General features: G+C 44.9%; 4 non-coding genes and 2 pseudogenes across 4 annotated transcripts; all 6 read right to left on the bottom strand.

Moving 5' to 3' along the window:
* Positions 1–11,051: 11,051 nt before the first annotated feature.
* On the bottom strand, positions 11,052–11,215 carry LOC142894937 (U1 spliceosomal RNA). Its single transcript, XR_012928129.1, has one exon. It is a non-coding gene; the product is annotated as a U1 spliceosomal RNA (small nuclear RNA).
* A 224-nt stretch (positions 11,216–11,439) lies between these two features.
* LOC142894933 (U1 spliceosomal RNA) lies at positions 11,440–11,603 on the bottom strand. Its single transcript, XR_012928125.1, has one exon. It is a non-coding gene; the product is annotated as a U1 spliceosomal RNA (small nuclear RNA).
* A 730-nt stretch (positions 11,604–12,333) lies between these two features.
* Positions 12,334–12,524, bottom strand: LOC142894943 (U2 spliceosomal RNA). Its single transcript, XR_012928135.1, has one exon. It is a non-coding gene; the product is annotated as a U2 spliceosomal RNA (small nuclear RNA).
* A 792-nt stretch (positions 12,525–13,316) lies between these two features.
* Positions 13,317–13,480, bottom strand: LOC142894932 (U1 spliceosomal RNA). Its single transcript, XR_012928124.1, has one exon. It is a non-coding gene; the product is annotated as a U1 spliceosomal RNA (small nuclear RNA).
* Positions 13,481–14,210: 730 nt separating this feature from the next.
* LOC142894902 (U2 spliceosomal RNA) lies at positions 14,211–14,387 on the bottom strand (annotated as a pseudogene).
* A 2,032-nt stretch (positions 14,388–16,419) lies between these two features.
* LOC142894905 (U2 spliceosomal RNA) lies at positions 16,420–16,523 on the bottom strand (annotated as a pseudogene).
* Positions 16,524–23,286: the final 6,763 nt, after the last annotated feature.

Here is a 23,286-nt window from a genome sequence, read left to right as displayed (position 1 = left end):
TGCCAAAGCCACGGAGTCAACAGCAACACTACTGGAGAAAATCAATACTCCTTTTTCGCATACTGCTCCGGTGAAAAATCCGCCACCTTATAAGGAAACGGAGTACGCTGACATTTATCCACAGCTTCCAGTAATTAAGCAAAAAGGTAATTACAGCATTAAAGATGATCAGGACAAAATACTCGAGACAGGGAAAGCGAAAACAACGGTGAAAATGTATCCTTCCACGAAAACTAAACCTACTGCAGTGGGGAAACTAGAGGGTAAAATGAGAAAGTTGGAGCTGGACAATAGTGATAGTGACTCGGAAGAGGCCATTGGTGGCTACGATCCTGTCATTAAAAAGATGCTGGCCAGAGCGGAGAAACTAGGATCTAAACTCCGGAGAGCGAAGAAAATACATCAAGATCCCTCTGATGAGAGCTCAGACTCTGATAGTGGAGATGATCCCGACTTTGATCACACACTCAGGACACTTGAAAAGAAAATAGTGCAATGTCGTTCAGACATCTGTGAGGCCAAAACTCCAGAGGTCTGTAGAAAACTGGAAAGGCAATTAAGAGACTTAGAGTCAATAGAAAAATCTTTCCATAGGGAACAATCAGGCTATGCCTTGCGTTCAAGAAAAATAGAAGCATCTGCTAAAATGTGCCCAGTGGTCGTTCGCGGACAAAACTTTGAATATAAACCTTGGCAAAATTCGGACATGTCAGACATATTGGAGAAGCTACCGATTCTCCAGGATGGGGCACATCCTTGGATTTCAAAATTAGAGGAACTTATGGTAGGCACACAGTCTGCAGTGGGTGACATCAAGCGACTTTTAGCTAGTCTCATTGGTGTTCCTGCTATGGAGGAACTTTTGCAGAAGGCTAGGATGCTTCGCTTCATAGGTACAGCGGTAAATGATGCTGAATTATTTGCTGCGTATAGAGGTCAATTTTGGAGTGCGTTGCGTGATGCATTCCCAACAAACGTCCACCCTGATAACATTCTAATGGAGCCGTTGGGAGATCAAGAAAATCCCAGGGCTTATGTGTCAAGAGCTCTCCAATCTTGGAGAAATGTCACAGGCAATGATCCAGACGCTAATCAAATGGAACAATCTATTGTGCGGACTAAAATCCAACAGGGGCTGCCACTGGCAGTACGCAGTAAATTAGCAGAGGTGGTTGGTCTCGGAAGCATGGCCAAAAGCGTGTACATTGATCACATTGCCCATCAAGTTGAACTATTTCGCAAGAAGGAGTTGGACCAGAGAACTCAAGATCAAGAGACTCTCAGAAAACTTAATCAGTTGCAATTAGGTGATAATAAACGTAAAGAGAAAAAACAAGCAGTGGTTATGACAGACCAACCTGATCAGATGCCACAGATGCGATCCAATCAAATTCATGTTCAACCACAACAGTTTGGGGCTGCAGCGCCTGTTCAACCTAGATTCCAGCAAGTTTATAATCCGTCACAAATGAGAGGGGGACAAGTCAGAGGAGATTTTGGAAGGGGAGCAAGAAGGAACTTTGATTCTGGCCCTAGCCAACTCTCTGAGGTGTGTTACAGGTGTGGACGACTTGGACATTTTGCACGTAACTGTCAAGTACCAGGTATGGGAGCTTCTGGAGGAAGAGTCCAAAATTATTCCAGGGGACAAGGGCGTCAACCCAGAGGACCGGTGAACCCCTACCGGGGACCGGTGTCTGGGTTCTAGGGTTGCCCAGAAAACTCGAGTGGGAGGTGTCAGCTGGTAGTGTCAGAGTCGGATCAAGATCCAATGATTTTGGTGGAAGTAAATGGGCGATCACTGGAAGTGATGGCTGATTGCGGAGCGGCTTTCACCTGTGTCCGACCTGAAGACGCTATACATCTCCCCATGTCTGGTCAGTTAGTCCGGACAGTCGGGTTTGAGGGTATGAAACAGCTGATTCCTCTCACCAAACCAATTGAGCTTCGCTATAAAGATCAAAAGATTGTAATACCCGTATTAGTGTCAGAAAATACTCCGGTTGCTTTGTTGGGAAGAGATGCGTTGTGTAAACTGAACTGCACCATACGTTGTACACCTAGTGGATGTCAAGTAGATGGGCCAAATGAATTTCGACAGTTGCTGGTAACTACTGAAACACAGATGCCTGTAGTATTCTGGATTGGAAATTTTAGCTCAACTTTGTTGGAGCCGGTTAAAATGTGGGACCAATTTATTGAAACACAAATGTCTGATGCCAAAGAATCGGAATGTCCTCTTCATTGTACACTTAAATATTTCAAAAACACTGACCACTTAGACCCTGAAAGGTGGTTAGCGGTGCAACCTAAGCAGGTCTCACTTAGTTTTTCTTATATAATTCTGGGACCGCAAGGAGCAGCTATGAGAGTGGATGATAGCGAATATCTTAATAGAGAATTCAAGGTTACAGGAAGTGTTCCACACATAACTTTGAAAGTAACTGATGGATTTCGACCAAAAGATGTTGGCCCAATGATGTCTGAGGCTGACAAAGCAATCTTTCTGCCTTTGGAAGAGTGCCAAAATGTTTGGAGGAGTGAAGATCAACAATTCCTAAAAATTGCGGTTGCAGCTTGTGGTCAGGGACAGCCACAAACTGTGCAAATGTCACATGAATCCATTTGCAATGTTCAGTCTGAAACTAACCATTTAAAAGAAGAAATGTTGCGTCACGTTCCAAAATCTTTGTGGGCCCAACACAGTACTGATATAGGCTTTGTTAAATCAGCTACACCAGTGACGGTTAATCTTCGTCCAGGAGTTTCTCTTCCTTGGAAAAACCAATACCCGTTAAAGGAAGAAGCGGTTCTAGGAATTGAACCACAGATTGAAGGTTTAGTAAAGGCAGGCGTCTTGAAAATAGTTGAACATCCGCGGTGTAATACACCATTGTTGCCTGTAAGAAAGCCTGACGATACTTATCGTTTGGCACACGATCTGAGAGCAGTAAATGAAGTGGTTGTTGATTTTCCAGCTGAAGTACCGGATCCGCATACATTGCTTGCACAGATTCCACCGGAAGCTTCTCATTTCACTGTCATTGACTTGTGTGGAGCCTTTTTCAGTATTCCTCTGAGTGTGGAGAGCCAAGGATTATTTGGCTTTACATACAACGGTGAGTTTTATGAATATTTGAGACTTCCACAGGGGTTCAAACATAGTCCTCACATTTTCAACAAAATCTTGAAAGATGACCTGGTTGGTGTTGACCAGCTGGTGAACAGCACCATTGTTCAATACATGGATGACATCATCATTTGTTCGCCTGACGAAGACACATGTCACAGAGACTCGACTAGATTTTTACAGCTACTTGAAGAAAAGGGACATAAAGCTTCTCAAAAGAAGCTACAGTATTGTAGGGAAGAAGTGATCTATTTAGGTCAGAAGATTTCGAGAGGTCGTCGGGAAATTTCAGTGGGTCATTTGGAGGCTATTCGCAAGGCTCCAAAGCCCAGAACTGTTCGAGAGATGATGACCTTTCTTGGTATTACAGGTTACTCTTCAGCGTGGATTGAAGATTATGCAAGCTTGACAGGACCCTTGAGAGCAATGATTAAAGATACTGGCAATGCACAACTGCATGGCAATTTAACTTGGACACAAGATGGGTTCTTAGCCTTTGAGACCATTAAACAGCGACTGCAGGAGGCTCCTGCATTGGCGTTACCAGATTATTCTAAGAACTTCCTTCTATATGTTTCGACGTCTACTGGTGGGAAGTTTGCACGTGCTGTACTTTGTCAACCAACAGGGACGGGGTCAAATCCTCAGCCTGTTGCATATTACTCCACTGCATTTTCAGATGTCGAGATGGGACTGCCGCTATGCTACAGAGCATTGGTGGGTGTCTACTTGATGTACGAAAAAGCTTCATCTGTTACCATGGGTTATCCAATCACTATTCTTTGTCATCACAGTTTGAGGAACCTTTTGAACTATGGTAAATATACATTGACAATGCCCAGACTTAGGGATTATCATAGGCTGTTGGAACAACCAGATGTCACTTTGGTTAGATGCGTTACAGTTAACCCGGCTGAGAACCTGCCAACTTCAGAAGACGGAGAACCTCATGACTGTGTTCAAGAATCAGAACGCTATTCAAAACTAAGATCAGATCTGCAAGCTCTACCCTTACGAGATGTAGAAGTTGAGTATTGGACAGACGGTTCGTGTTACCGGATAGGTGAGACCTTGAGTGCTGGCTATGCAATAGTCAGAGCTGAAGGGTTAGATTTTGTGATCGAGAAAGCTGAGACGATTCCACAACCAGCGTCGGCTCAACTTGCTGAACTAGTGGGTTTGACTGAAGCCTGCCTGTTAGCAGACGGCAAGAGAGTGACAATCTACACAGATTCTGCATATGCACATAATGTTTGCCATCTTTTTGGTGCTGTATGGAAGAACAGGGGTTTTAAGAAAACTGATGGCTCTCCTGTCCAACATGCTACTCAAATAGTAAAATTATTGCATGCAATGATGAAACCACGAGAAATAGCTATCGCTAAATGCGCAGCTCATAAAATGGACGCGTCAAGGGTTTCGCGCGGGAACCGAGCAGCGGATGATGCAGCGAAACAGGTGACTGGTGCCGATAGACCTGGCAAAGTTCTCCTGGTCGTTCACGAAGTGGACTTGGAGAATCAAATTTCACTTGAGGACGTTGGGGCGATGCAGAATGATGCACCAACTGTGGACAAACAACTTTGGCGTGACCGGGGGGCAGTACAAGATTCGACGGGCCTGTGGAGAAATCATGAGGGGTTGATTGTGGCTCCGCCAGATCTCCTAGGTTTAATGATTCAAGAAGCACATGGGTTGGCCCATGTTGCTAGGGGGGAGGTTAGGAGGAAAATTACTAAGGAATATGGGTTCTGGGCTCCTTATTTACTTGAGCAGATTGATCATGTCATTGGAAGATGCACGATTTGCCTAAAGAACAATGTTCGTCGGGGGGTAACAGTCCCACCAGGTTACATTCCGACACCTACTGGTCCCATGCGTGAACTGGTTATTGATTTTGTGGACATGATTAAACCAATTGAAGGGAAAAGATACATGCTGGTGGTCGTGGATAGATTTTCACGATGGCCTGAAGCGTGTCCGACCAAACGAAAGGATGCTCAATCAGTTGCGAAGTTTTTATGCCGTGAGGTCATTAGTAGATGGGGACTACCAGATCGCATATCTTCGGACAACGGAAGAGAGTTCGTAGATAAAACAGTGAAATTGATCCTGCAGAAATTGGGGATAAAACAGCGTCTTGGAGCCGTCTACCATCCACAAAGTCAAGGTATTTGTGAGAAAATGAATGGCATTTTAAAGAATCGTATTGTCAAGATCTGTCAACATACAGGTTTGAACTGGATAGCAGCTCTTCCTTTAGCATTAATGGCGTGTCGCTCGAGCGAGTTGAGAGACCTACACTTAACTCCACATGAATTAGCGATGGGTAGACGAATGCCCACCTCCGGATGGCGAACAGGAGGCAAAGGTCCGAGTCTAGCCATTCTGGAAGATGAAATGCGTGCGTATGTCAATCATATGGCTATTCTTCATAAAAGAATATCCACATATGTTTCTGACAGGCAAAAACAGGAAGAGGGGCAACAGAGGCTCGACGAGCAGAGGAGGAACACAGTGCGACCGGGAGATAAGGTATTTGTAAAAGTGTTCAGGAGAAAGTGGTTCAACGAGCGGCGTCAAGGTCCTTTTGAAGTCGTGCGTTCCACTGGAACGGCAGTGCAGGTAAATGGGTCATCGACGTGGTATCACCTGTCCCATTGTGTTAAAGCACAAGAGGACAGGGGACTTGAGGGGTGGTATCCAGATGCAGAAGGCTCTAGTGAGCCGGGTACCAGAACGGAGGAACCGGATGGACAGAGGAATTCTGAGAGTCCTGATCAGCTGGAAGACCTGCATGAGGATGTTGTGGGTTCTCCTGCTGATACAGGTGACATCTCCTCTGCCTACCCGCAAGGGGAGGTCGACAGTGTCGACTTCCAAGGTGCCTCCGATACAGCAGGGGCGAATCTCCTTCGAAGAGATTCACCAAGAGCTAGAGAGAGACGCAGGAATAGAGAGGCGAGGGCTGTCCAAACGAGCAACCCTAGACCCATCCGACAAAGAGTTCCGCCTAGACGTTATGAGGCATAATGTAAGAGTGCCTCTGGGAAGTGCGGCCATTCTTCCCTGCGACTGCGCAACAAATCGTGCGGGGTCTGGACAAAACTCTGTACAGTGGGTGGATCCGCAGTTTATTCTTATAACTGGGCAGCCAAGTCCAGGCAAATATACTTTCGTTGATGGGGCTAAAGGTTCGGTGGCTGATGGTGATTGCAGTCTCCAGGTCTCTGATGTTCAAGAAACAGATGAGGGTATATTCACGTGCACCTTAAATACGTATCGGCCTGCAGATGACAAGGAGATGGACAGTTGGAGAACTGTGCCTCTTAAAATCACTATTGTAACTCTGATTCCAACGAGCGGTGACGTTCCTAAAACGGTGCGAACGGTGAAGAAGGAGGTTCAGAAACCGGTGTCTGCTGCACGACCTACGAGTGCAGTGACCAAACGGGAGCGGGATCTTTTGCACCAGGGTGTGATAGTGGATGATGTTGTACTACAAACCACAACTCCATATCTAACAACTTTACAGGCCACAACTTCACAAATTACTACTCAGCAGACTACGACGCTGTTGACAACACCTTCCAGTACTCATATCCCTCTACAAGCTGTTACTACTCCTACGATGACGACACCACAGGCGGAAACGACTCTGTCTTCGAAAGGTGACAGTGTGGCTCACCCTACTACTGTGACAACTACAGTTGTTACAACAAAACCCATTTCAAAGACATCCCAAATGTTGCAGATAAAACCTGAGATTCAAATTGACCTGGAAGTAGCCTTACAGGGTTCAGTAGTAAAGAAAGGGGGGAATTTTCCTGATCCTCAGACGGAAATTCGTGACCTAACAGTAAAAACAGCTGATGAGGATTCCAGTGTACAAGTTGAAATTATCACAAGGCACACCGTAGAAGTGACAGTAGGGGAGAAAGCTGTACTTCCTTGTGATTGCACTTTGGGTGTAGTTGTCTCTGGGTCACCTCATTTGCGTTGGGTTACTCCGAATGGAAAGCGTCTTGATTTTTCCAATTATACGCCCGGTGATAAATTTGGGTTCATTAATGATCGCGGACCAGGACACATTGAAGGTGATTGTAGTATATTCATACATACAGTCCAACTGGAGGATCAAGGTTCCTATTTTTGTGTTTTCCATGATAGCCAAGGGAAAACAACTTCAGATTCTTCGGATGCAAAGAATTCAGTTCTTAGAACCACCATTGTAACCGTAGTAGTGCCGGAATCGAAGTCACTTCCTGTTGAGACGGGAAGTAATTTGCCCGAGAGAGATTTAGAGGGGGAGTTCAGTGATTCCTCCGACGCGGCTCAATATACCATGCCGGTTGGTATGATTTCAGAAGGGCAACACAAAACTTCGCGTGTCAAAGCGAAACGTGATTATCGATGGAAGGCGTATGGATTTGATTCATCTGTCCTAGAGATTTCGGATCTATTTGCGGCGAAAAATTTGTGGTTTCAACAGCTGACTCATGCAGTAAGATCACAAGCATCCGTCAAAGGACCATGCATCGTAAGAGTGCCTTCACCAAGCACTTGGCCCTCAATTCTAGAGGCCGTAGCAGAGCCGTTGTCTTACGAGTGTCAATTTTCTTTGTTGACATGGCTTTTTCATCTCCAAAGGGGCATGGACCTAAGATCGCGAAATGTGTCGTTGGATGTAAATACCGGTGTTTGCGATCCTTACAGAGGGCTGCCATACATTAATCTATTGGATCAACAGGATGATCTTTTAACAGCAGTACCTGATTCTATCGACGTGAAAACGGAAAGAGTTCCTACATGTTTTTGTGCCAATGATACATATGCTGGTAAGAGTGTGTTTTTGGGGGTGTCAGATTGCAGACAATATCTCATGACGGTGACCAATCCGGATCGGTCTTATAGAGGAAAGTTGTATCCAGTAACTTTCAAGGGAAATAAAAATAGGCCGGACATATCCATAATGGTCGTGAATGATCGTTTGCCTGCAGATGTGACTATTGGCACTTTCAAGGACATCTGGTGGATATGTGGGGACGCAGCTTACTTATTTTTGCCCCATAATTGGGTTGGATGTTGCTACATGGCTACATTGAAACTCCCGTATGAAGTTTTTGCGCTTCAGGTAGGCGCTGATTCCAACAACAGCAGCTCTGCGGCTGCTCCAGGATCTAGACTCAAGAGAGACTTGGCCGAGTTTCACAATCTCGAGTCTTATCATTGGAGAATCAGCTTGGGAGAAAAATGGGGCCTGGGTTTACTCCCATGGTATGGGGTTGTATTTTTAGCGGAACATATTGATAATATCACATATACGCTGCAAGGTTTTGCGAATGAGACAATAAAGGGCTTTGAACATCTATCAAATGCGCAGAGGAGTCATAGACTAACTCTGTTGAAACACGACATGGCCCTTGATTATATTCTGGCCAAGCAAGGAGGTTTGTGCGTGGCATTGAACCTAACAGGTGATGCATGCTACACTTTGATTCCTGATAATGCGGACAATATGACCAATGTGATTGAAGCGTTGAGAAAAATTAGGGATGCGTTTGGTCCCTCGGAAAGCGCAGGGACATCTGCGAGTGCATGGCTTCATGATAGGTTTGGTCCTGTGGGAGTTATGCTTCTACAGGTCTTTAGCGCGGTCGTTGTGTCATTGGGAATATTGTTTTGTGTTTGCACGCTGTCGTTGACGTGTGCAAAGGCGATGATACTCCGATGGATAGGTGTAGTCATGCCTGGCGATGCGGTTCAGATGCCGCTCCTCAAGGATGTTGAGGAGGAGGAGATTGCCACCACTGTGGTGGATAAATATTCGTAGTGGCAGATGTATGTTATGTTATATTTCTTTTCTTTTTGTATGTTTCTATTCTCTTCCTTGTGGGCGAGTGCCCAAGGGGGGGAAATAGTATGTTTACTCATGTTTGATGTTTGATGTTTGATGTTTGACGTATCTCTTGTAATGGAATTACATGTGTGATGTTCTGTATACAAAGATACTGGCAGATATTTTCTCTGTTTCAGGACAATAGTTGGGGAGCCTACGTGGGGGTGTCAACTAGATTCAGAATGGACTCAGAGACTCAAATAAGCTGAAATCACTGGAGAACCCTGAATGAGGACGCAGAACACGTGAAGATCCTGCATCAGGGGACTGTGAACAACAGAACTCAATGAAACTACTGTGTATTAACCACTGTGTTTGTTTGTATTTAATCTGAATTAATCTGAATTGCAACACGAAATTGATGTTTTAGAGAATAAAGTTATTTGGGGGATTTTATCAGTAGGCAGATGCTTATGGGAACTCAATATTTTTCTTTGTTTTGGAGAACAGGGAAAGGGGTGTTAGGCAGGGAAAGGTCCACGGTGTAGGTCCGATGGGATGACCAGCCAAGCCCTGGATGTTTTGTTTTTATTTTTGAGTTTCTCATGTGTGTGTTTGCCAACGTTTTCCCTAAATGCTGCTTCTCTACAGGATTAATTTGGAGGGCCGTAAGGTGGTCGCCTAGGACAGAGGGGCCGTGAGAGAATTTTCCTATCTAGAAGGATTGTGATGGTTTTTAACTGAAAGATGGCTGTCTGATAGGTTTTTCGCTCTCACACTCTACAAATTTACAGTGTTGCTCATAATCACTATGTTGTATGTAATAACTACTACCTCATTAAGCGGGTACTTTGTGTTTGAATTTACATTCTTTACTATCCATGTATCATGTGTGGGTATCTTCTGTTTGTTTCGAGACTTTATGAAGTCTCGAAGGGGGGAAATATGTAGTATCTGAATCTATGCATATGTCCTCATGTGATCTTATGTGTATGGCCTGATGTGAACTCAGCGGTGAACCCGCTGTGGCACTCTTTCCCTAAGGACGTTAGGGTCCATATATGGTCTTGTCGTTGCCAAGGTCCACCAAATTGAAACCAGATGGCCATTGGGGGTGCAACTATGGAATGCATACATCCTCCTCCACTTCCTGTATCTTCCTCCCTGGTTGCAGGGGGTATAAGAGGAGATGTGAACAAAGGATCATCGGAGTTGCTCACATCTGGCCCAGAGACATCCCCAGGCGTTCTAGGTGCCTGTCTGACTCTTGACTTCTGTGAAATAAACCAGTTTTTATCCAACTAAGTCTGTGTCAGTGAAGACTCCTTCAACATCTACATCACCTGAATCCACCAGAAGAATTCACCACAGCCTCAACAACAACAAGGTGCTAAAAGTGTGGATGAACCTTCCATGGACAGTGAGCAGCAGAAGCCGCACACAAGTTGGCCAACCTAATGCAAGTGGATGCAGCTTAAAGTTAGTTCTGGCCACGTGAGCACGTCCTGACCGATCCACAATGGCTTCCAACACCAAGTTTCCGTTCAAACTTCCTGCTACGTCTGGCAAGGAAATTGTCAGTCCGTGCAATCTTAACCCGCCACAAAACAAATTCAAATGATTAATGACGCTACTAGGACCAAAGGAAACACTGACCAATATCTATCTTGACACTCATGCACATCTCTCACACTCTGGAATGGAATGTCTTGGTCTCAGTCTTAATCTTGTTTGTCCATGTTTCAACAACTAATACCTAAATCAGTGTCAATTGTTTAACTGTCACCAAATCTTTTCTGGTTCCACCAGTGATTGGACACTGAAACTCAGGGAACAGAGAATGGGGAGAGAAAGTGGACACAAACGCAAGAGCTTTGTGTACAATCGAAACGGAGCCACGGAAACTTGGCCAGCAGCCTGATGAACGCAGCCAAGTGAGAAGCTGAACTTCAGTCAGAAAGCCTCTCAAGAAAACATGTCATGATTCAAGAAGCCATCTGATCACGGGCATCGCGCACGCTGGACAGACAGCATTTCTTACTGGCGTACGAGAGAACGTACTCTTGCTTTTCAACATCTGATCAGGGGAGAGCGCGAACGCAGTCCCCCACTATCAGAAATTATGCAGTCGAGATTCCCACATTTGGGGAATTCGCAGGGGTCAGCACAACCGGAGTGCAATGGTCGCGCCTCGCCCTGGGTGGACCACCTTCTTGATCATGGTGTCTCCCCTGCCAGGTAAGTATGAGTTGTCCATGGCTGACATGACCACGTCTTCCACAGTCACGGAAACTTGGCCAGCAGCCTGATGAACGCAGCCAAGTGAGAAGCTGAACTTCAGTCAGAAAGCCTCTCAAGAAAACATGTCATGATTCAAGGAGCCATCTGATCACGGGCATCGCGCACGCTGGACAGACAGCATTTCTTACTGGCGTACGAGAGAACGTACTCTTGCTTTTCAACATCTGATCAGGGGAGAGCGCGAACGCAGTCCCCCACTACCAGAAATTATGCAGTCGAGATTCCCACATTTGGGGAATTCGCAGAGGTCAGCACAACCGGAGTGCAATGGTCGCGCCTCGCCCTGGGTGAACCACCTTCTTGATCATGGTGTCTCCCCTGCCAGGTAAGTATGAGTTGTCCATGGCTGACATGACCACGTCTTCTACAGTCATTGCGCGCTGGCTCACGGTGCTCGCCACGTGTTCACAGCCAAAGGCATGTCAGAAAGAAAAGCAATAGTTGATATTTGGTTGAATGAGAAAGAAATCTGTCCCAACCTCATGTCTCCCAAATAACAGATTTGTACGTGAGCAATCCTTTTTCCACAGTTCACTGCTGCATGACCACAACAAAAGGGAATTTGGAAAACCACTCATTTCATCCCATTTACCTCCAAAAGAATCAACAACTAAACCACCAGAGAAAATGTGGCAAAAAGAGCTCCATTTGAAATCTGTGATGTGCGATTCCAGTGGGAAATTCAGAGAAAAGAAGAACATTCTGAATCGTCAAGGGGAAAAACAAAACAAATGACCACTCAACTAATTCATCGAGGAGTAGAAAACGCAACGCTAAAGCACTAGCTGCAATGCATACAGCGGGACGGCACCAAAGAAAAGGCAGCAGACTGCTTGATGCCGGACCAACAGCTGACAGGTCGCAGTGCAACGCCCTCTGCTGTTTACTACGGAGATGTGCTCTAAGTCAGAGGACTGCAGGGGACGTGAAATCATACTCTACCCATTGTGGGAATTGCGCACGGAAAGGCAACCCCGCATGTGCTATTACAGAAGCGCTCCAAACCGCCGATCAAATCTGACCTCAACCCCATCTAGTTGAGCTTGATTTTAGACAACGTAAGGAGGAGTGCACCGTTCCTGGAGATACTGCCATACCGGGTCGATGCGTGGAGTGGACGGAGCAAGCCCCTATTCCATCTCCCTGGTCCAAAAATCAATTTAATATATGGTCCCCGGGTAGGGGACGTATCAGATATTAAACTGATAAGAACAGATACTACACTTGATCTTAGCCAAAAGGCCGAGAAGCGATACCACGTCACTGGCGAGCACAGGGAGTCATTCCGCTCACAGCCACCCTCGCTCACGGCACATCGCGGCAGCATTTACTTGGCCTCAACAACAACAAGGTGCTAAAAGTGTGGATGAACCTTCCATGGACAGTGAGCAGCAGAAGCCGCACACAAGTTGGCCAACCTAATGCAAGTGGATGCAGCTTAAAGTTAGTTCTGGCCACGTGAGCACGTCCTGACCGATCCACAATGGCTTCCAACACCAAGTTTCCGTTCAAACTTCCTGCTACGTCTGGCAAGGAAATTGTCAGTCCGTGCAATCTTAACCCGCCACAAAACAAATTCAAATGATTAATGACGCTACTAGGACCAAAGGAAACACTGACCAATATCTATCTTGACACTCATGCACATCTCTCACACTCTGGAATGGAATGTCTTGGTCTCAGTCTTAATCTTGTTTGTCCATGTTTCAACAACTAATACCTAAATCAGTGTCAATTGTTTAACTGTCACCAAATCTTTTCTGGTTCCACCAGTGATTGGACACTGAAACTCAGGGAACAGAGAATGGGGAGAGAAAGTGGACACAAACGCAAGAGCTTTGTGTACAATCGAAACGGAGCCACGGAAACTTGGCCAGCAGCCTGATGAACGCAGCCAAGTGAGAAGCTGAACTTCAGTCAGAAAGCCTCTCAAGAAAACATGTCATGATTCAAGAAGCCATCTGATCACGGGCATCGCGCACGCTGGACAGACAGCATTTCTTACTGGCGTACGAGAGAACGTACTCTTGCTTTTCAACATCTGATCAGGGGAGAGCGCGAACGCAGTCCCCCACTACCAGAAATTATGCAGTCGAGATTCCCACATTTGGGGAATTCGCAGAGGTCAGCACAACCGGAGTGCAATGGTCGCGCCTCGCCCTGGGTGAACCACCTTCTTGATCATGGTGTCTCCCCTGCCAGGTAAGTATGAGTTGTCCATGGCTGACATGACCACGTCTTCCACAGTCATTGCGCGCTGGCTCACGGTGCTCGCCACGTGTTCACAGCCAAAGGCATGTCAGAAAGAAAAGCAATAGTTGATATTTGGTTGAATGAGAAAGAAATCTGTCCCAACCTCATGTCTCCCAAATAACAGATTTGTACGTGAGCAATCCTTTTTCCACAGTTCACTGCTGCATGACCACAACAAAAGGGAATTTGGAAAACCACTCATTTCATCCCATTTACCTCCAAAAGAATCAACAACTAAACCACCAGAGAAAATGTGGCAAAAAGAGCTCCATTTGAAATCTGTGATGTGCGATTCCAGTGGGAAATTCAGAGAAAAGAAGAACATTCTGAATCGTCAAGGGGAAAAACAAAACAAATGACCACTCAACTAATTCATCGAGGAGTAGAAAACGCAACGCTAAAGCACTAGCTGCAATGCATACAGCGGGACGGCACCAAAGAAAAGGCAGCAGACTGCTTGATGCCGGACCAACAGCTGACAGGTCGCAGTGCAACGCCCTCTGCTGTTTACTACGGAGATGTGCTCTAAGTCAGAGGACTGCAGGGGACGTGAAATCATACTCTACCCATTGTGGGAATTGCGCACGGAAAGGCAACCCCGCATGTGCTATTACAGAAGCGCTCCAAACCGCCGATCAAATCTGACCTCAACCCCATCTAGTTGAGCTTGATTTTAGACAACGTAAGGAGGAGTGCACCGTTCCTGGAGATACTGCCATACCGGGTCGATGCGTGGAGTGGACGGAGCAAGCCCCTATTCCATCTCCCTGGTCCAAAAATCAATTTAATATATGGTCCCCGGGTAGGGGACGTATCAGATATTAAACTGATAAGAACAGATTTTTTTTCTTTCGAAAAAAGTTTATTGACACTCATTCAGTTAATTATGTTACATGATTTTTTTACATTTGCATTAATGTGTTTCCACAGACACAATACACATAAATAATAAGACAAATATTTTCTGTAAAAAAAACATGATTAAAACAAGAGATATGAACAGGAGTGCACAATTTTAAAAGGGGCTCAATGTCTTTGTCTCTTTTGTGCAGGAACGCAATGAGTCCTTACCAAAATTATTCCATTCTGCTCCCCCAAACATTTGTTCGCTCAGGACCTTGTCGTGGTGCTCAGAGGAGATCCTCGCCCTTTTGCTCCTTCCCTCCTGCCTCACCCGGAGAGCCAGGCCGTTGCTGCTTTGACCTTTTTGTGTGTGGTTCCAGGTCCTTCCTCCGAATGGGCCCAGAGGCGATTCTTCTTTGTGGTTGTGTCCTAGGGCCCGCCGCCTGCATAGCCATCTGGATCACAACCACGGGGGGGATCTGCATGTGCTTCCTTACCAGCAAGTTTCTGGAGGTCCATATGGCGTCTTTGATGGCGGCTAGGGTGAGCCACTGCTCTGCAAAGTCCCTTGCTGGCATCTTCTGGGGGCTCACCCCATATAGCACTAGTTGTGCTGTAAGGACCTCCCTTGCTGGTAAGTACGGGAATTTCAAGGACCTGGCTGTTGCCCACTGGTCTACAGCAGCACTGCACTCCCAGAAGAGATGCCTCACTGACTCGGGCGCGCCACAACCAGGTCGGGGGCAAGTCGCTGATGGTGACATGCCCCGGGAGTGCAAGACGGACCTGACCGGGAGGATCTCGTGAGCCACCATCCATGACAGGTCTCGGAGTCTGTTTGGGAGAGCAGGATGGTTCACGTTGCGCCAAACTGTTGAGGGCTCGCTGAGTGCGAGCCCGCGCACTGGACTCACTGGTTCTCGCTCCTGCACAATAGAAACAAGAGAGCGGTGGCTTGTTAAAACATGCAACTCCTCCTTTTCCAAATTAAAATACTTTAAAAACGTCTGGATCAAAGCATATGTTAAAGGCAGATTAAAAGACACCGGTACTTTCAGGTCTGTGGGTAACAATTTCAGTTTTCTGAGGTAGGACCCCATCCAGAAACGTGTCATTGCAGCCGTCCTGGGGTTTCTGGATGGGGTTGTTGCTATTTTGATGTGCGAGGCCGTATAGGTGCTTCCTAAAAATAGGTAAAGGTCTGGCACTGCTTTTCCTCCTTTCTCCTTTGGCCTTTTCATGAAGTCTCTTCTTAGTCTTCCCCACTTAGATCCCCACAGGAAGTAGAAAATGGCTCGCTCCAGGATTAAAAGCACACGTCTTGGTGGGATAAAAACAGAACTGATCAGTAAAAGCAAGGGTAAAATCACTGCTTTGATGATTAAAACTTTTCCTTCAAGGGTCAGTCCTCTAAGTCCCCAGTACCCTAGTCTTTGTCTAACTTTCCCTGTGACGTCATCCCAGTTTGTGTCCCCTCCCCCTTCCTTATCAAATTTGATTCCCAATATTTTCTGGTTAGTCTGGGTCGTAGTCAAGGGGAGTCCCGTTGTCTCGTTTGCTGTCCATGGTCCATAAAATTGGGCTTGGGTCTTGTCTCTGTTCAATTTTGACCCAGAGGCCTGTCCGAAAAAGTCAGTCAAGTCCAGTGTCCTGTTCACGGATAAAAGGTCAGTGCATAAAATGTTAATGTCGTCCATGTATAAAACACACTTGGTCACCAGTCCCCCACTCCCCGGGACTCCCACCCCATTGATTCGTTGGTCCCTTCTCAAGATCTGTGCCAGTGGTTCTATACAGGTAATGTAGAGGAGGGCAGATAAAGGACACCCCTGACGGACACCGCAGTTGATGTTGACTGCTTTTGTCAAAAGCCCGTTAACGATGAATTTGCTGGAGATGCCCCGGTACAGCAATCCCACCCAAGCTACAAACCTTTCTGGGAACCCCATTTTTTCCAGTACCCGGAAGAGGTACTGATGCGAGACCCGATCAAAGGCTTTCTCAAAGTCTAAATTTAGTACTACTAGCCGGATGTTTCTGTCTCTCGCGTAACAGATGGTGTCTCTGATCAGTACGAGGCTGTCAGTGATCTTCCTCCCCGGAACGGCACAGGTACAGATACTACACTTGATCTTAGCCAAAAGGCCGAGAAGCGATACCACGTCACTGGCGAGCACAGGGAGTCATTCCGCTCACAGCCACCCTCGCTCACGGCGCATCGCGGCAGCATTTACTTGGCCTCAACAACAACAAGGTGCTAAAAGTGTGGATGAACCTTCCATGGACAGTGAGCAGCAGAAGTTGGCCAACCTAATGCAAGTGGATGCAGCTTAAAGTTAGTTCTGGCCACGTGACCACGTCCTGACCGATCCACAATGGCTTCCAACACCAAGTTTCCGTTCAAACTTCCTGCTACGTCTGGCAAGGAAATTGTCAGTCCATGCAATCTTAACCCGCCACAAAACAAATTCAAATGATTAATGACGCTACTAGGACCAAAGGAAACACTGACCAATATCTATCTTGACACTCATGCACGTCTCTCACACTCTGCAATGGAATGTCTTGGTCTCAGTCTTAATCTTGTTTGTCCATGTTTCAACAACTAATACCTAAATCAGTGTCACTTGTTTAACTGTCACCAAATATTTTCTGGTTCCACCAGTGATTGGACACTGAAACTCAGGGAACAGAGAATGGGGAGAGAAAGTGGACACAAACGCAAGAGCTTTGTGTACAATCGAAACGGAGCCACGGAAACTTGGCCAGCAGCCTGATGAACGCAGCCAAGTGAGAAGCTGAACTTCAGTCAGAAAGCCTCTCAAGACAACATGTCATGATTCAAGAAGCCATCTGTTTAAAAGGTGTATGTACGGATTGAGGTAACAGTCGCCTAAGTGTAACGTAGAAAACTGTTGATGGTAATGATAGGGATTATGACAAAGCATGTAACATTGATATGAGGAAAACCGAGGTGCAAAGTTTATTCAACTTTTAATCGATCACTTAGAAATCACTTTCGTAACCCCCCTTTAGGGGACACTCTTGCTCCATCTGAAGCTTGAAAGCCTTCAGGCTTCCTTTAGGAGGAAATCCTAAATCCGTTAATTTTGAGGTTAGAAGAGTGATTCAAAGTCCATTAATGCTTTATTTTTGATGGTGGTCACAGAAATGTGACTTCCAGATGTCTCTGTAAAAGGGAAAATAGAGTGTTTAACATTGTCTGATATTGAGATGTTCAGGAACATCTGTGTTGAGGATGGCCCCTTGGAATGTTCTGCAGAGAGATAACGGTGGTAAAACTACCGCTGGCCGCCAGTGGTACCAGTCCCTGCCTGGAACCAGGTCGTCTGAGAAAGCTTTGGAGTGGACTCCCAACTGGGATTTGTGGGTGAAAGTGTCCTTCCTAGTGCGGGTGTTTTACAGCTTTAAGATTTTAAGTAGAGATAGTCGCAGAGAAAGTAGCCTCACAGCCAATCAGGTACCACCTTTAGTTCCTCCAAAGGTGGTTCACCAGAACGCCATGCTGCAATAAATTCCAATTGTCCTGGTGAAAAACATTACGTCCAGATGTGGCACTACACTTTGTTAAAGGGACAAGCCAACATTATTTTCTTTTGCTCATTTGCCGCTCTGCCGAGTTCAAGACGAGCTGATTGACTAAATTTTTTGGACTGTGTGCAGTAACAAGGAAGGAGGAATAAATGGAGGAGGAACTACATGTTTCTCGCTTACAAAACTGAAAGTGAGGCAAAGGGAGTCAAAAAGCTTGCGGCTGAAGGGAGAGTCAGAACCACCAGGGATGGGTGCTGTAGATGTGGTGCTTGCAGAAGCGGACAGAAAACAAGTGTTTCTGCTGTACTGAGCTGGACTTGGTGCTGCCATGGCAAGGAAGACAGCACACAAAGACAACAAATGAGGCAAAAATCCCACTTTTGCTAAATCTTGTAGTTGTTGGAAGTTTTTTCCTTTTTTCCTTCCTTGCGATGGTTTCCTGGACAAGTGAATTTGCAGAAGTACATCCAATAGGTCAAGATAATTGTGATCCAGAACCTTTTGCATTTAGAAGAACTCCAACATAGTCATGTGTTCAACTATTTTAATAAGACTGAAATCATCAAAGCTTCATCTATATGTATTAACATCCCTCTCTTTATAATAAACCTCAGTGTCCTGTTTAGCTTTCCTCTTTATCTGGAAGACTGGAGTATGATTTCCTTCTAGGAGCTCCTGGCATTCCTTGGTCCAGTGGGCAAAGACTTTCCCATAGCTATAATGACATTATATCTTGTAAATACAAGTAAGTTAGGCTTCTTCTACTCTAGTCCAGTACCATTTGTGTATAGACATATCCATTTAAGTCAAGTATTGATCAAACGCTTCCTTAATATTAAAGTAAAGCCAAACATTGTTGCTTTACAAAAGACAAAAGGTAAAGCAATGACACGATCAGTCAATAGTAATAACAGTATAACAAACGAGAAAATAGGAGTTTCTTTGAACTAAAGAAGGGCCCAAGGTCAGCACATATTACCACAGCTTGTTATGACCTCCCATTAACATGAATATGTCACAGTCTGAGCCAAAGTCTTGTCCGGGGAAGCCCTGATTTAAGAAAAACAAATGTTAATAGTCTCATCACTCACTTATGCCAAGTGTGAGCAAGATTGAATATAAGTACCTTCAAGTCTTATCCGTTTTCTCTGTCCATTGCCCAGCACACACTGTATCTTCTGAGCAATATTCCTGAACATTTAAAAGGAGAGTTACATTTGTGATACTTTCTTTGGCTAAGCTAACGTTAGCCCGGACCATCGACTCAAGCGTAGAAACAACCTTCACGACAACACGACACTCTAACGAATTCTTCCAAACATTGCATTTGTAAATAGCACAAATCGCATTTTAGTGACCATGCCACACTCGTTGGTGTTTTTTTTTAAAAAACTTTTTTCTTACCATTCTCACGCTCTTGATATACAATGCTGCTATCGGGATGGACGCCGAATAAGCAAAACATTTCACGAAGAAGAATGAACTTCCAGTGTGGAGTTTTTTCTTTCTTTCTTTATTTGACCCCAATCAGACCACTCAGATTGTGAACTATGCACTTTGATTTGTCGTCGTCGTCTGTCTTCAGCGCCAAGGAAACAAAGTGTACAAGCACACACACCCACCACCAAACCCCTCACATCCACACTTCCTCTCTATGGCCAAACTTGCTCTGGTACAGATGCAGCTCCCCCGTCTCGTAGCGGAACACGTACCCCCATCTTCCAGGCATAAACGGCTCCAAAGGACAACTCTCTCTCAGCTCTTCGGGCGGAGGGACCTGCGTCCGCCTGAGAAACCACATACTCTTCCGAGGGGCCCCGGCGTCCCCGGCCGGACCTGGAACACGCTGACGGCCGTCTCGCTTATCATCGTCGGGATGCCTGGGGTCCCAGTTACCGCTTCAACGCTCATCATCATCTTTTCCACTACTTTTCTTTTACCTTATGCTGCAGAGTAGGTAGCCTTCTATGCAGCAGCCTAATATACTCACGGTGAGACCCGCAAGCACACACTCACACACACACACAAACACGCACACACACACACACACACAGATAAGCACAGACACAGATCAACACATACCATTCCCACAACCCAACACCCCACTTTCCTCTCTGAGGTTCAAAGGTTACAAAATCATATATCTTTTATTGACACGCCATCATCCCCCCAACCACCCACACTTCCTTCTCTAAATTCCCAGATTGAAAAAGTCATATGTCTTTTATCGACAACCCCCCTCCAGATCCACTCAGCCCCTCCCAACCACACTTCCATCTCCAAGTTCCCAGGATACATAGTCATAAATCTTTATCAACAACCCCCCTCCAGAACCACTTAGCACCCCTCCCTACACACTCAGCCCCTCCCCTTATTAATCCCTTCTTAATCCCCTCCCATTCATATTTCCAGGTGCATATGCAGATCAAAGGTCAAAGCCATAAATCAGTTTTTGTCATAAAGTATCCCCTATGAATTATTAATACGAACTCGCTCCTCCGCTGGAACAACCGCAATTACGATCATAATAGTTAATAATAATAATCATATCTGGATATAGTACTCCGACTACGAGCCAGTTGAAATTGTTGGTGGAATTTATTGCAGATGTGAGTGAAATTGTGTAAATGTAGCTCCAAAAAACCGTAACAATGATAAATAGACGACTTCACTGAATGTCCGTTTGAGCTTAAAAAAAAGATATGCAATAAAATACAAGAACATCCTGCAAAATGGTAACCCTAACTAATATTTATGATACACAAGTGTACGTTGTATGCAGAAGGTGCCTGCTCACCTTTTGTTTTAGCATCATTTGGTGCCCACACAAAATTTCATTTGTGTAACAGGACCCAGATGCTGTGTATGGAGAGAGCCATCCTGGCAACATAGTGGGAATTAATGGAAGGTAAAATTTCCATTATGCAAAATTGCCACTGTGCTAATTGTCATGGGTTAACAGAACTCATAAATTATCAGACAATTGTATGCCCAGCATCTACAGCAGCAAATGCAACTGGCTGATTTGGGCATACAATACAAGAAGGTGAAGACTGCAGACATTTTATAAGAGTCCGAAATAAAAAGGAAAACAATAAGAAAACTCAACCTTGAAATGGGGAAAAAAAAAGAAGAAGAAAAAAAACTTGAATTAGAGCTGAGTCATGCTTTCAATGCACACTGTATGCTGACTGGAACAAAAATGTAATAATAATTATTCTCCTTTCCTCTCCCAGCTCCAAGAACATGACACATCTTAAAATAAATAACGGTCAATTGATTTATGATGCCGTCTGTTTGTTTCATGTATGCACCTTTTGACCTAAAAAGAGATGAAAGTTTTTTTTATCTGTAATCCTACCTTGGTGCTATGATTGGTTGGAAGTTGAAACTCGGGCATCATTCATTAGGTTAGAAGAAATGCACTTATTGTACCATGAAATGCTACTTTTCAGAAATATTGAAACACTTTATGGTAATAAAATGTGAGAACAGGGAACAGTTGAAATATCTATTCTTTAAGGTAGTAGATATCACAATGACATTGAATTGAAAAAAAAAAGGTACAGTGATAATAAACTAATGATTTGCAGCTTGTGAGGTGTAAATAGAAACCTCAATAAATGTGGCAAGACGCAAAGGGCCTGGGCAGGCTTCCAACTAGGGATGCACCGATCCGATACAGGGATCGATATCGGATCCGATATTGAATAAAATTCTAGATCGGGTATCGGTGACAATGAGCCGATCCAATGGCCCGATCCATAGGAGCAGTTCCGTTCTGTCTATTTCTATGCTGTGCGATGCGAGTGACGTCTGCGACAGAGCAGTGGCTGTGCGGTTGACGCGGTTTTCAAAGTGGAGCGAGCGAAAGGATCCGCCGTCTGGAACTACTTTACATTACCTCAGCCATCAAACTCCACGGCTACGTGCAATATCCGCACCGTTAATGTTCCGATACACATAGTGGACGGTAGCTTTACAACCGATATCTGGAGCTCCGACGTTTCCCCCGTGTCGCTTTTGAGTTTAACAGCACACTGGCTGGATGAGTTTCGTTCCACGCAGCGCAATGTTAAATGCAGCAAACTTTAGTGGGTCACACACGAGCGACGCAACTGCCGCGAGCCTGAAGGATATGTTTGACAAGTGGCAAATTCCGTTGAGCAAAGTCCATGTGATTCTGAGGGACAATGCCAGCAACATGAGAAAGGCGATGGACAACATGGCAGTGCGTAGTGTGTGGGCTGCATCGCACATACAATGCAGCTGGTAGTCAACGAGGGACTTCTCTCACAGCGGGAAGTGAGTGATGCCGTTGCATGTGGGGAAAAAAACACAGCTGATTTTATTTTTTATTTTATTTTTTACCAAGCTATTGAAGCTATTCTGTTATTCATCTGGTTTTGTAATGGGTGTTAAAGTTTTGTTTGCACAATTGCACTACACTATAGCTGATTGCTGCTTACTTTGAACATCTGCCATTCAAGCTCATGAATCTATTGTTTTGTTTCTCAATTTCAGCTCCTTTACTATTTATTTTACATTGCACTTTGAATTCCTAATTGCACTGACTGAACAGGGAGATATTTATTATATATTTCTTTTCATGTTTGACTTTGACAAAGCTAGAGAAGCTATTTGTTTATTTTGAATTACTGTACTGGTACACAGTATTAAATAAGGTTTTCAGTACATCTGGATCATTTTATTTGTTTTTAGAAAATGAGGAAAGTCTGACATTGCCTTGCAAAAAAAATGTTTTTTTTTCTGAACAACAAGACATAATTTGTTAGGTGATTCAGTGCTGTTTTTCTGTATCGGTATCGGATCGGTATCGGCCGATACTAAACTTCAGATATCGGTATTGGAAGTGAAAAAACTGGATCGGTGCATCTCTACTTCCAACCCCAGACTCCCAGGTGATACTCATGTGCACTAACCATTTGGTCAAGTAGCCAGGGTGCATGATCAATTATTGGAGGCATAGTGACAGGACCGTCCACTGTCACAAACAAGAACCTCATGTTACTCTTTGAAGTGTATTCATGTTTATATGGGATGTTTATTTTTATATATGATGCGTGGTAAAGTGTAAGTTATGTAACAAATTATCAAATGATTGCAACATTATCTCAACTAATTTCTCTATAATGATTGAAATTAAATGATTCCAAAAGTTAAAACAATATCATTAAATTATTCCAAACGTTGAAATAATGCCAGTGAGTCTAGTTGAATGTGGTAACAATGTGCAGTGTTCAGTGGAATAACGATTAGTTTCCGTTGGCGGTTGTGATGTATTGGTGTAATTAGTCAGCCATACCACCGGGGGGGGGGGGGGCGCGGTAAACGCACAACTACA

This window comes from Nelusetta ayraudi, unplaced genomic scaffold (assembly GCF_046127955.1).
Source record: "Nelusetta ayraudi isolate G7.1 ecotype Tasmania unplaced genomic scaffold, CSIRO-AGI_Nayr_v1 ptg000045l, whole genome shotgun sequence".
Lineage (NCBI taxonomy): Eukaryota > Metazoa > Chordata > Actinopteri > Tetraodontiformes > Monacanthidae > Nelusetta > Nelusetta ayraudi.
This window is presented reverse-complemented; position numbering and strand designations above follow the sequence as displayed.